Below are 13,326 nucleotides of genomic sequence, written 5' to 3'. Positions count from 1 at the left end.
ACACAGTCATGGAGCAGAAAGGACTGCTGGGATATGGACAGTCACCTGGAGCGGGGAGGGGGCCAGCCAGAATAGGAGGACCCTTACATTTGGGAAAGAACTTTCTTCCTCACCTGATCCAGTGTGGGCTGATGTCTTCTCACTGCCCCATCCTGAACAGACCTGTCTCCTCCTTTCCTAGAGAGTGCTGACAATTTAATGCAGGAGCCAGCTACTTCTGTAAAGGATAGTGTTTTGGCTTCACAGACCGTATCATGGGTGTTGCTAATGTCAATGTTCCCATAAAACGTTATTTATGGACACTAAATTTGAATTCCATATAATTGTCATATGTCACAGAATCTTCTGTTGTTTTTCGACCCTTTAAAAAAGCAAGAATCATCTTATCTCTAGTGCTGTGCAAAAATCCCAGGTCAGATGGGGTATGGGGGCTGTAGGTTGCCAACCTCTTGCTGTAATGAAAAGTAACATTAAGTCCTTTGATCCAAAATTTTACTTCAAGATACAGAAACTGGCAATGGAGCTACACAACATTTCAAGTATGTTGCAAGTGAAAAACTAAATCAGCCTTAAGGGGTTAATTTAATATGTAATAAAGCAATTGCAAGCCTGGCCTCAGTGAGTGATGCTGGTCAATCCATGTCTGCCCCCAGTTCAGTGTCCAGGGGACGTTACTCAGCTGTGTTTCACATCCGCCTCCTCGTCAAGGTGGTATTAGCAAGTTCCTTTTACTTGAAGAACTTCTAGCCATCATCCTTTGAGTGGGATCTAATTTTCCTTTTTCAAAAAATGTCATTGGGATTGGAAAATGTCACGTAGAGCAAAGACTCAAGATGGTGCTGGACCAGAAAATGACAATCCTGCTCCCCACCCTTTCCCCCCAAGCCGAGCCCTGTAGTCAGGCTGCTGGAATGGAGTCAGGTATTAAAAAAGAGGAAACAATCAAATAAATTGAAATCCTCAGAGGCTTGGTTCGAGGTGTTGAAGCTCCGTTCTTTCTGGATGAACAGGCAGAGGGGAAGGAGCCCAGTGCTGGGGGGATTTCAAGCCAGAGCGTCAAACTTGAGCCCCTGTTGCGGGGGTACGTCCTGGCAGGGAAAGGGGGCCAGGGAGTTAGGTGCTGGGTCTATGGTGTCCAGGCAGGGAGATCACAGGTGCACTGTGACTCAAAGCCGGTCTCTCTTATATGAGACTGACCTCTTGGGTTGGTGGGCTGGAGAGAGCTGCTACAATCCCCAAACACACAGGTTCCAATAACAACCTAAGAGCAATGCCAAGCGTCCGCCCTTCCTGAAGTATGAGCTAGGCTCACCATTCTCAGCAGGGGGCTGCCAGTATCATCCCTGTATGACGCCTGAGGAAACTGAGGCTCAGAGAGTGACATAAGGTTCTCCCAGAAGCAGACCCTAAGGAGCCATCTGCAAGCCATTTATTAAGGGCGTGTTCCCGGTAGAGGTGGGTAAGGGTCGGGGTCGGGGGAGAAGGCAGGCAAGGAGCCTGATCCTGCCGGGGTGCTCTGGAGTGCCAGGTACACCTCGGGGGTCGTCCTCTTTCAAGGCAAGCGCTGCCTGGGTTGGTACTTCTGCGCCAGCCAGTCATGGTTCACAGCCGCGCTGGGCGGGGGTGGGTGGGGGAGATGCAAGAAGGGCTCCGGCAGCTGGAGGATGGTCCTTCTAAGACCACAGGTGCTGCTGTTAGAAGCAAAAGCACACAGAGGAGGGGGAGGGGCACACATATTGGCAGCTCTGCGGGGCCCAAGGTCAGTGAGTGGAGGAGCCGGGGTTCAGAGCCCCAGCATCACACTCCAGAGCTGGGGACTTTCAACACCAAGCAGGTGGCCCCCAAACACTTGTACACAGACTCATGCTGGTCCATGTCAGAGTGTTTACTGGGTCTGGAGAAATGAGAAAAATATAAGGCTATTTTAATTTTTATTTCCCAAATTACAGCTGCCCTAATTTCTAGTCTTTCTTTTATAAAACAATGGTGATAGTACATTGGCGAGATCTTGTTTGGATTTTGCTTTGTTTTTTTGACAAAACAAAATAAAAAGCTGAGATAGTATATCAGTTTCCCTAAATTATTTTTTCCGTTTTCATTTAATGGTCCAGGAAACACAGACTCTTGGTCTACATGGTCTGTAAAAGGTCCAAGAATATACTTTGTATTTTTCCTATGGCTGAGAGCAACATTTCTCAAAGCATCCCATGGAATGTGAATCTTCTAAGATACAGTGAACAAAGACTTCTGGGGCCAAGTAGTTTGGGAAACCTACATACTCTAGCCTCCTCTGGGAGAGTTTATGAGGTACATGAGCTTAAAGGCACTGTCAAGTCCTACAGCAAAGGAACAACACCTAATTTAGTTTCACCCAGTGCACACTCACTAGCCTGTCATGGACATATTTCAGGAAAACTCTGGGCACTGGCTAAAACCACTGTTCTCAGTGCCTCAGAATGTGTTTACCCTTGTTCGCCTTGTTACCGGCTGAGATGGCATTTCACATGTATGTACACCCCCAGGAGAGTTTTCCTGGGTATAAGCGGTGCAGGGAAAACAATGACCCAATTGTCAAATGCTGTGTTAATGTTGAGCCCTTGGAAGGGCAGGGACATACATTTATGCCATCAGGTAAAGCTAGATCAAGGTGAGTTCCAGGCTGCCTGCCTTCAACCCCAGAACCGGCAGCCCAGCCCCAGGAGCTATAATTCTGGATTGTTCAGACAAAGCTTCAGGCATGTTTTAGAAACACAAATGTAGATGTTTTACTTGGAGAGGCCTTACTTGGCCTGCAGGTCCCCAGCCCCAACCAGACGGAAGGGGTTGTGTGAGGAGGAGGGTGAGTGAGCAGTGGGAATTTGGGCGTTCTGAAAGCGTGCACGTGGGTGTGAGTGTGTGAGTGTACATGTGAGCACACAGAGGTCAGCTCCTGGAAGGTAAGGTAGGGGCTTGGGGGTGGGGAACCCAGAGGCCTATGAGAAGATAGTCTGAGCCAGGGGTCAGAGTCCCTCCTTTGCCAGCCCCACCCCTACCTGGAGCTCGAGCCACCTGCCCAGGCCACACCCACTTCCCCCCAACACTGTCCTGCCTGGGCCTCTGGGAGCCTCTTGGAAGATGAAGGACAGGCCCAGAGGGCAGCTTTATCCCAGGACTCATTTCAGGAGGGAGGGAAACACCTCAGTGCTCTGTGGGATCCACATGTCTGACCACTTCACATCAACTGACCAGTGACCCCCAAACTCCCACCACCTGTCAGGCCGAGTCCCCGAACCTAATCTGGTATTTGAAGCCCTTAACAAGACCCAACCAAACCGAAATATGCACGGAGGGCTGACTCTGTGCTAAACACTGTAAGTATTTTACATCACATCATTGAGTACTCACAACAGTGTCAGGAAAGAAATACTCTTATGATCTCCACTTTACAGATGAGCAAGTGGAGGTTCTAAGAGCTGAAATGACTTCCCCAAAGTCATGCATGGAGCTGCTCTGGAGTTGATGGGCAGGACTGAAACTCATACCCGGGGTGACCCACCTGCTAATGTATACAAGATGCTCCGGGCTGAGGCAGAACTGCTGGGGGCACCAGACTCCCTGAGACGAGAGCCTTTGGTGTGTCGGTCTGAGAGTGTGGCCATGCAAATGATAGGAGACCTGGGTTCCAACGTCAGCTGAGCCCCTTTCTAGCTGTGTAACCTTGAGCACAAGTCACCTCTCTGAGCCTCCGTTTCCCCAACTACAAAATGGAAGTAATAGCTCCTACCTCCGAGGGCCGTGATTGAGAAGGCGATGCATGAATGAATGTTAACTGCATGAACTGGTGGCACCCCTGGCATGCTGCCTGCCACAGAGAAGACTTGTGGTGGCTATTACTTGAGTCCATCCTTCAGCAACTCACATAACTTCTCTTGCCACATCTGTAACATCAAAGGAGATGAATCGCTTTCCTAGTTTGGTCTTTCTTCTTCTAGGAAAGTTTTCTCAATGCTCCTCCCTGTAAACCTGGCCGGGGTTCCCCTTGCTGCCCTGTACTTAGCAATTTCCATAGCACGGTTTCTTAACCTTGGCACCATTGACATTTGGACCGACAATTCTTCGTTGTAGCGGGGACTGTCCTGTGCAGTCTGGGGTGTTGAGCCTCTAGCCATTAGAAGCCAATAGCATCCTTCAGTGGGAAACTGCCAAATGTCCTCTGAAGGCAACATTACCCCTGGTTGAGGACCATTGATTTGTTGCAATCGCCTGAATTCCTTGCAATCTGTCTTCCCTGGAGGCTGGCCAGCACTGCAGTTCAGAGCATGGGCCCCAGATTCAAATGGTCTGGGTGTGACTCCTGGCTCTACACTTATCACTGGGTAACTTTGAGCAAGTCACTTAACCTCTCTGAGCCTCAGTTGCTTCCTCTGTATAATGGAGACAAAGGAGTATTTGCTTCATTGGACCATGATGAGGGTTAAGCGAGATGGCAAATGTCACCTTCTTAGCTTTGTGCCTGGGAATAGGCTGATGGGAGATGGGAGATGAGGATGGGCTCTAGAGGGTCTCAATTTGGGCAAAGCTGAGGAGGATCCCAGAGGCCAGAAGGATTTGAGAGGCCTTGTCCCTGCCACTGGGGCAGCAGGGTGACTTCTCCTGTGCTTGTTTCTTGCTCCCAGGCACTTTCCCTGCAGCCTGTGCACGGAGGTTAATGAGCTGTTCAGTTCCGATGACTTGCAAGGTCTCCCTTGCTCAGCTCAACACCTGCTGTGCCTGATTGATGGTGGCCCTGTGGCCACAGAGGACCACAAGCCAGAACCGAGACAATCAATTAGTTCCAGGCCCCAGGGAAGACTGTGTCCTGTTCTCTTCTGCTTGAAATCGGAGAGGTGGGGATGGAAGTTTCTGGTCTGTCTCACACTTTCTCCCATGTCAACACTATCCCAGGGCTAAATGTCAGATATGGGCTTAAAATATCTAATGTTAATTGGTTGTTTATGCCAGGAAGTGGGTTAAGTATTTTACCTGCTTGTAATCCTGCTCACAAATCTCTGGAGTGTGAGCCATTATTAGCCCAATTTTATAGTTAAAGAAACTGAGCTCTGAGAATGGACATGGCTAGTCTAAGGAACAGAGCCAGGACTGAAATTCAGATGCTGTAGGAGACTTTCACTTCTTGGAACCTCAGTTTCCCCACCTGTAAAGTGGGGCAATTCATACCACCCATCCCATTTGATTGTGATGAGAGGGAAGAAATCACGCTGTGAAGGTAGGTTGGCAAGTTTAGAGTGTTAGCTACCAGGTGTGCTTTCTGAGTGAGACAGTGGGGGTGGGCTGGGACCTGGGTCAGTTCCCAGCAGAGACGGGGACTTCTGGGGTGCAGAAACTCAGGGTGGAGCTTTCTTTTTAGTCACTAGGGCTGGCCCCACACCACGGCCGGATAAGTAACAAAACTAACGCTAGCAATTAACTAACTAATTCTGTAGAGCATTTACTAGAGGCTGGCACTGCTCCAAGGACTTATGTTAGGCCACAGAAGCCCCACAATACTGGGAAGTAGGGGCTAGAGGTACAATAACTATGCCTGTTTTACAGATAGGGACATGGAGGCTCAGAGAAGCTAAGCGACCAGCCCAAGGCCACACAGCTTGCATGTGGTAGAGCTAGAATCTGACTCGAGGTCCACCATTGCGCTCTTGATCCTGAAGTACGCGCTGGGAGGAACTTACGGGGACAGACGAGGCCAGCTCTTCTTCTGCAGCGCGGTCTCCAGGGAGGCAGCTGGGAATTCGAGTCAGAGTCACCCTGTAGCTTGTTTCTCCGGCTCTCGTGCCTTCTGCTTTGAATGAGTTGAATAGTCCCTGCCTCACTGGCTGGTTTTCTGGATGAGAAATGGTCTTGTTTCATAAAAGCACTTTGTAAAGTCGGCTTTAGTAATCCTTGGTACAGAGGAGCCCGTCCTGCCACGTGTGTACCTGGGACAGTGTGAGCGTTTGGTTCTCACCTTGGGTCAGGCCAGTTATGTCATCCCTCCGCATCCTTCCTCACCTGTCAAAGGGAATTCAGCGCTTATGGGGATTAAAAAGACAACGCTTAGTACTTTCTGGGTTATGATAGTTTGCATTACTGTTCGGCAAACATTCACTTCCCTCCCCCTCCCACCCTGGGTGGAGTTTACAGCCCCTTCCACTGAAATGCTGGGTCATGTGACATGCTTGGGCTCCTGGAATGTTAGTGGATGTGGCTTGAGAAGATGCCTTGAATGTGTTCCTGCAGTTTGGCTTGGTGCTTCTGTTCTGCTGATCTGCCATAGGCAGAGCATGCCCCAGGGAGCTTCTTCAGCTTGGGTCCTGAAACAGGGAGATGTGTGGAGCAGACATGAACTTGACCTGAAGCTTAAAGAAGACCTTGAATTAAGCCAGCTTAGATCTACAGACCCAGAAACATAAGTCCTAGTTGTTGTCACCCATGGAGTTTGGGGGATATTTGTTACATGGCATTCTTGTGGTGACAGCTGACTGATACACTGGCTGATGTCACCTCTCAAAATTCCTTCTCTACAACAGACAACAACAGAATTCAGACCTGTGTTGGCGGCAGTGCGATGCAGTAGTTCTCAAATTCTTTATTGGCATAAATAATTCAGACATTGGATTCTCACTAAACATTGCACTAAACACAAGAAACAATAGGCTTGCCGGCTCAGAGGCTCACAACCTGTCCAACAGCCCAAGTTAGAAATACTTTTTTGAGAAGTGTAGAAAACTTTATAAATGATTCTGTACAAATATACACAGTGGACCCTCCATCCATCTGGCCTTCCTCTCTTGGATGGCATCTGGATCGACTGTTCTTTCCCAGCAATGAGACATTGGCAATGAGAGAGACAGACAGACAGACAGAGACCAAGACAGACAGAGATAGAAAGGAAAGGAAAGAAGTGGCCCCAACAGGAAAACATGAAACCAACTTCCTACATGAACTCATTCTGTGACAGTCAGTACAAACATGGAGAAAACAATATGGGCCATTGGTCCATGTCGGTCTGTACAAGAATTAGTCTTTATATATATATATATATAATATATATATGTATAATATTTATAGGTATATATACTTTGTGTATAGAAAAAAGTAACAGCATAATTTACACCAAGAAAGCCTTTTTTTTTTTTTTTTTTACAACTGAGAATTTTCCTAAGGTCAATAACTTTGAGAGTAATCAACCGAATAAATCATGCGGTAAGTGTGTGGAGTGGACCCCAGGGCAAAATCAAAGCTCAGGGACACAGAAATGAGAGGCATGGGGTGGGACTTGACCGCTCAAGTGAGATGTTCTCAGCCTGACCCAGCCGTGGGCAACGGCACTCACCTGGTGAGACCAGACTCACCTGGCGTGACCAGACTCACCTGGCCCCAGTGAATGCCCTTGGCCTCTGTCTTGGCACCCTTGGAGGGGACAGGTCTTGCCAGAGGCTCCCAGATCCTTAAGGTTGAGCCTCTGCTCTGTGGATGCTGATCCCCACAGCAGCTGGGGGGGGGTGTCCTTATGAGATTTGGGCATCCCTCCCCATGTCCATCAGGGCACCAGCATCTAAGAAGATGGGTAACACCCACTACCTCTCTATTCTAGTCCTCCATTTTTTCAGGAACATCTTCAAGGTGGAATTCCTGGGGGTTTCAGTTGGGTCACTGAGAAGAGAAACCACATTTACTGAGCACCTACAGTGTGCCAAAAATTGTGTGACACTATTGACATTCATTATTTCATTAACCCCCTCCAATTACCTTGAGGGTTAGGGACAGACGAAGTACTAGTGGGCTTCATGAAGCTAAGAAAATCCAAGGAATGCTTTGGAGGAACTGCTGGCGCTGAGAAATTGATGTTAAGGTCATTATTCACAAGACAGTGTGGCTTGAGAAATACATGTAGAGTCACAATGAAGCAGGTGAACGAGCCCTGCCAATTTACAGCAGACACACACACACACACACACACACACACACACACACACACACACACACACACACACACGGGGAGTCCTGTAGTCAGCAAAGATGCTATGTTTCCAAGCCCTGACATGTATTTAAAGGGACAACAGCACACACTATCCCACCAAGAGGGTTCATATGTTTTCTCTCACACTTTAGGCTGCATTGCAGACTTGGCCTGTGGCCCACTAAGACCCCTAGGTCTTCTTCAGCCACTCTGTAACAAATCAGTCTTTCGCCCATCACACCTGTCATGTTTAGTTGGAGATCCTTACAGCAGGGTCTTTCCATCAATAAATTTCCATGTTCATGCATGTCCTTGACCTCAGCGCTCCAGTGGCTTAAAAATAGGGTGACATAAACTCTCTAGGAAAGAGGCCATAGTGAGACGGCCGAAGGAAGATGTATGGGCCTCAGAGAGATCAGAGACACACGTCGCAAGAGGAGGTAGGGGGACAGTGAAGCAGAAGCAAAGACAAGGAGGAAAAATGCCTTAGAGAAAAGGGCTGATGGCCAATCCATCTGTAGAAGTGATATCCATGGATAAGGACCCAATGTGGGCACCAGGAAACAGAGACATTGTGCAGAGGCAGGCCGTGACAGGGCCCGAGAGAGAGAGAGAGAGATGCAGAGAGAGTCTAAGGCAGCCTAAGTACTGGCCTGATTCAGCAAGCACAAAACCCACCTAAGAAATCTTCTTCCCCAGGAAAAGGCCAATAGTTTGGGCCAGGTATGATGAGGGGAGAAATTGAGGTTTCCACCTCTGAGCCAGGGTATCTTCTGTTCAGGGATGGAGTTCCCCAGAGTTCAGGATCAGGTTAGGGGAAAGCAGGGGAGGACAGAGCTAGTGCCTAGGGGCAGGTTTTCAATAAATCATGATCTTGCCTCTGAGCCTCCACATGGGCTGTTCCTTCCACCTGGCACACTGTTCCCTGCCACCCACTCCCATTTGACTCAAATCTCAAGACAAGGTTCAGAAGTCCCCTCCTCTGAGAAGAGTTCTTTGAGAGCCCTTGTCAGAGCTGGGGCATCCTTCAGGGCCTCAGGACCCCTATACTTCTCTATCTCGTCCTCTGGACTCAGGCTTCCTGAAGGCAGGGACAACTTCTCTTCCTCATTTTTTCCCCAGGAGCATAGGAAGCACTTGCTGTGCTTCACTGAATGAATACATGAGATAAACTCTTGGGGACTGAAGAGATAAGTGTTGCTTCATGCTGAGCTCTGTTCGGGGTGTAGCCAATGCAACTGGGGACACAAGCTTTTGAAATACAGGGAAGACTTTCTTAGCATCCTTCAGCTGCTCAGCTGGAGGCATTTTAGATCCACCAATGGGCCAGAAAGTAGGAACTACAGAGGTCCTAGAGGACCATGACATGGATGGAACTCCTGTGGGAAGTGGGAGCCCATGGGGAGTAAAGACTACTAACTGGATGACAGCTTGGAAGGGGGAGTCAGAAAAAGCCGGGTGACACTAAGCCTGACACTGTCTGAGCTTCCGGCCTTTCTGCTCCAAGGCTTGGAGATTTCAGAGGATTTATTCCCGCCAGCGAGGCTGGGATGTGTGCGTGGAGGAAGAGAAAGAACAATCTCCAGCATCCCCTGGGGTAGGGAGCACTGGGGCCTCCACGGAGGGCAGACTGATGGAAAAGAGGAGGGAGGAGCTGAGAAAAGACTTCTGGGATCTCAGTTGTGCTCGGGCCTGGCCCGACCCAGCCAGGCACCGCCCAGCCGGAGGCCCAGGATATGCAGGGGGGCTGCGCGGCGCTCCACGGGAGGCTGGCCAGGAGGGCGAGTGGGCCAGGGTCGGGGGTGGGGGTAGCCTATTGTCTACACTGTAGCTACATAGCAGTTAACTTGAACTTACACGAGTTCACACGTACCCATTTACCCATTTTAGCAGTAGTAGCAGCATAGACACAAAATAAACAGGAAAATGGCTGCAGTCCTGGAGGACCAATGCATTGCATTAACTGTCCAGGATGCACGTAAGCTGCCGCTGCCCCAACCCCGGCGGGGCTGGGATGGGGAGAGGTCGACTCAGGATCCTTCTTGGAAGGTGCTTGGCTGAGTATCTCCAATTCTCAACTTTCCCAGCCCCAGTCCTTTGGGATGCCCCACTGCCCCACTCCCCAGTCCTGAGCCCACTGGACCCCGGGGGTCCATGTGTAGGGGTGGAGCCGTGGGACCTACCGAGCCTGCCCACACTCACCTCCAGCCCCAAGTCAGCCACATGGGATGGGGTTGGACGGCCACCTCTTGTCCATACTGTCTGTTTTATTGCTTCATTCCCACCAGACTCAGCACCTCTGACTCTCTTCTCCAGAGTTAACTAGGGAGTGGAAGGAGGGTGGGAGAGCCCCTGGGAGATCTGGGGACCCTCCTTCCTGGGAAAGACAGAGGGGACTTCTCTGAGCAGCCCCCGAGAGCAGCCCTGGGACTGTCTGATGCAAGTGCTAAGATTTCAGTTCAAGAAGATGTGCTTCTGTAAGAGGATGGAGTGGGCTAACACGGAAGGCACGGGGGCGGATGTGGCAGGGGGAGCCAGGCATCGGGTGGGTGACCTGTGGGGCACTTCCCACCTCAGGAGCTGGGATTTCAGACTTTGTCTTGTTCATGCAGGTGGTGATGGGCAAGTCAACTTTCTCCTCCCCTAGGCCACCTTCCAACCACTGAAGATGCTAAATATTGCTTTAAAAACCTATTTCCTTGCCATGGTGACTCAAGAAGCCCCCTCCTTGAGTTTTCCCATTTCCTTCATCTGATTTCCTTTTTCTTTCATGAAAGGCTGCAGATGGCAGGAGGCTGGATTTGGGTCGTAGTGATGTGGCCGGCAGACAGCGTACTCAAGACCTTGTACCTTGGCTCAAACCAATCAGATGGTGACACTGTATCCCTTAAAAGCTCCCAGTGCTTTCCTGGTGCCGTCAGAAGACCTTTGAGATGCTCCCCAGCCTCCAGCCCCAGCCCACTCATCCATTCTGGCCCCCTGCTGTGCCCTGGCCACACCAAGACTGTCTTCTCTGAGGGGTCTTTGTGTTTTGTGTTTCCTCTGCTTGGAATGGTGGTTTCCAATGGAGGGTGATTCTATCCCCCAGGGGACATCTGCAATGCCTGGAGACAGGTTTGGTCGTCACATCTCAGGGGTGGCAGGAAGGGGGCGGTGTTACAGGCATCTAGAGAGTGGAGGCCAGGAATGCTGCTCAACATCCTACAGGCACAGGATGCCCCTCCCCGCCACTAACACAGGACCCTGACTAGAATGATCGTCCCTCCCTCCCTCCATCTCTTTAGACCGCAACTGCAATGTCACCTCCTCAGAAAGTCCTCCGCCAAGTGCTCCCTCCACAGTAGTCTCCCCTTCCCCTGTCCCCCCATCTCAGGTTACTGGTCCCCCCACTGGTTTTCCTGCCACAGGGCTATGTCCGTCATAATTTATATCTTGTGATTGGCCAGCTTCTTGTCTATCTCCTCCTCTGGGCTCTAAGCTTCAGAATGGGGAGATGTTAGCTCATCACTGAATGCCCGGAGCTCTAAGAATGTAGTAGATGCTCGATAAATAATTCATCGAATACACGGCTGATGAAGACACAATCTCACACCAAACTGACTGGGCTGTCAGCATCTGTGTGAGGATGCAAAGGCCCCTTCCACCCTGACCAGCCCACTGCTCACCACTTCCAAACAGGCTTCTTTGCTGTGGTTTTTTCCCTGCTATCCTGGCATCAGTCTTTCCAAAATTCTCACTCTGGGCGATGGAGGTCAGGGTATTTTTAAACTAGAAGAGCTAGCCAAGCTGGTGGTTTTTTTTGTTTGTTTTTTTGTCTTTTGTTTTTTCTTAAGTGGTGGAAAAGAAAACCTAAGATTTATTTTTTATCAGTAGACTTTCAAATCTAAGAAGGCATGATGCAAATAGCACGTTGGCATAAACAATGGCTGCCCGCTCAATAGAGGGAGGGAGCCATGCTTCTGAGCTAATTTAAGCTAAATACATGGTAGCGATTTTTCATCTCTACTATTGTGTAACTTTCTCCTCAGCTCAGAGTCCAGGGGAGATGTTATCTGGCAGGAGGTGGTGGTGGTGAAGGATGAGGGGAAGGAGGAAAGGAAGAGGCAGCAGACAGAAAGTACTCTCTGCCACCAAACTGGTTATTAGAGGCATTTCAAGAGCTCAGGAGTAGAGCTGGTGGTCCACTAGGACCCCAGGGAATTTTACCCAGGTGAAAACTTGATTTTGAGCCTTCCACGCAGGGAAGAAACCAGAAAGCACCTGGAGCCAGTTTTCTTTTCCGCCTCTCTATAGGCAACATTCCTTACCTTCATAGATGCCCAGACTGAACCACAGAAACTTCTACAAAGTGCCTCAAGTAAAAAACAGCCCTCCCACTCCCACACGCATATACACCATATTTCCTCAAGTTCCCCGGGCCTCGGACCCCAGCTGGTGCGAGGCTAAGGATGGCCTTGAGGGGAAGCCATTCTCTGCAAGATAAATGATTTCCCTCCCAGCAAGCGCATTACCAAATAGGATCACACGCAAGGTCTTAAGGACAGAAGTTTTCTTTCTGCATTTTCCAAGTTCCCGGACTGAAAATAAAATTCTCCAGGGCCCTTAGGGACCGTCCACCAGCTACAGCCAAGACTTCAAATGACTATGCTTTTGGAAGTTTCTGAGGCCTTTGTTCTAAACCTAACTCTGCCTCTAAGGGACCTAGTTTGGGAGAGTTTACCTTCCTTTCTCTGGGCCCAGTTTCTTTCTTTTGTGAAAGGAGGGGAGGCATGAGATCAGGCTGGCTACTCGTGTCCACATCAAGTGGCAACTCTGATGCCCTGAGGTTGCATCTGTGCTCAGCGGGAAGGCGTGCTGTGATTGATTGGCAATGTCTGCCAAGAGTACAATAGGGGGCAGTGGTGGTAGGAATGTTACATTATTGCACTCCTTGGACTAGATCATCCTTCTAGATCTTCTAGATGTAGATCATTCTAGATCTTCACTGCAATGACCTGGCCAAAGACAAAAAATCAGATCAAGTTCTAGCTGGCCCCTCTGAAGGCATGATGTCCTCTAGCATTGCCACACTGGTCTCCAAACCATGGTGTGCTGAGGAAGTCACTAACACACAGCACATTTGCATTTGCCCCCTCCATTACAAGACATGCTTAACCACAATTTTCCTTGGCAGTGTCCATTCCTGTGCATAGAACCACTGTCCTCATGCAGGGAACTGGTGTCTTCCATCAGCAGGCCTAGGTAAGGAATGTGGGATGGTAGGGGCAAGGTTCAGGTTTTGCGGGCTTAGCTTTTACTAACAGCACTGAATGGAAAATCAGGAGCAGCTGGTGGCCAGTGGTTACCGCCTC

Source organism: Camelus bactrianus, chromosome 32 (assembly GCF_048773025.1).
Source record: "Camelus bactrianus isolate YW-2024 breed Bactrian camel chromosome 32, ASM4877302v1, whole genome shotgun sequence".
NCBI lineage: Eukaryota > Metazoa > Chordata > Mammalia > Artiodactyla > Camelidae > Camelus > Camelus bactrianus.
This window is presented reverse-complemented; position numbering follows the sequence as displayed.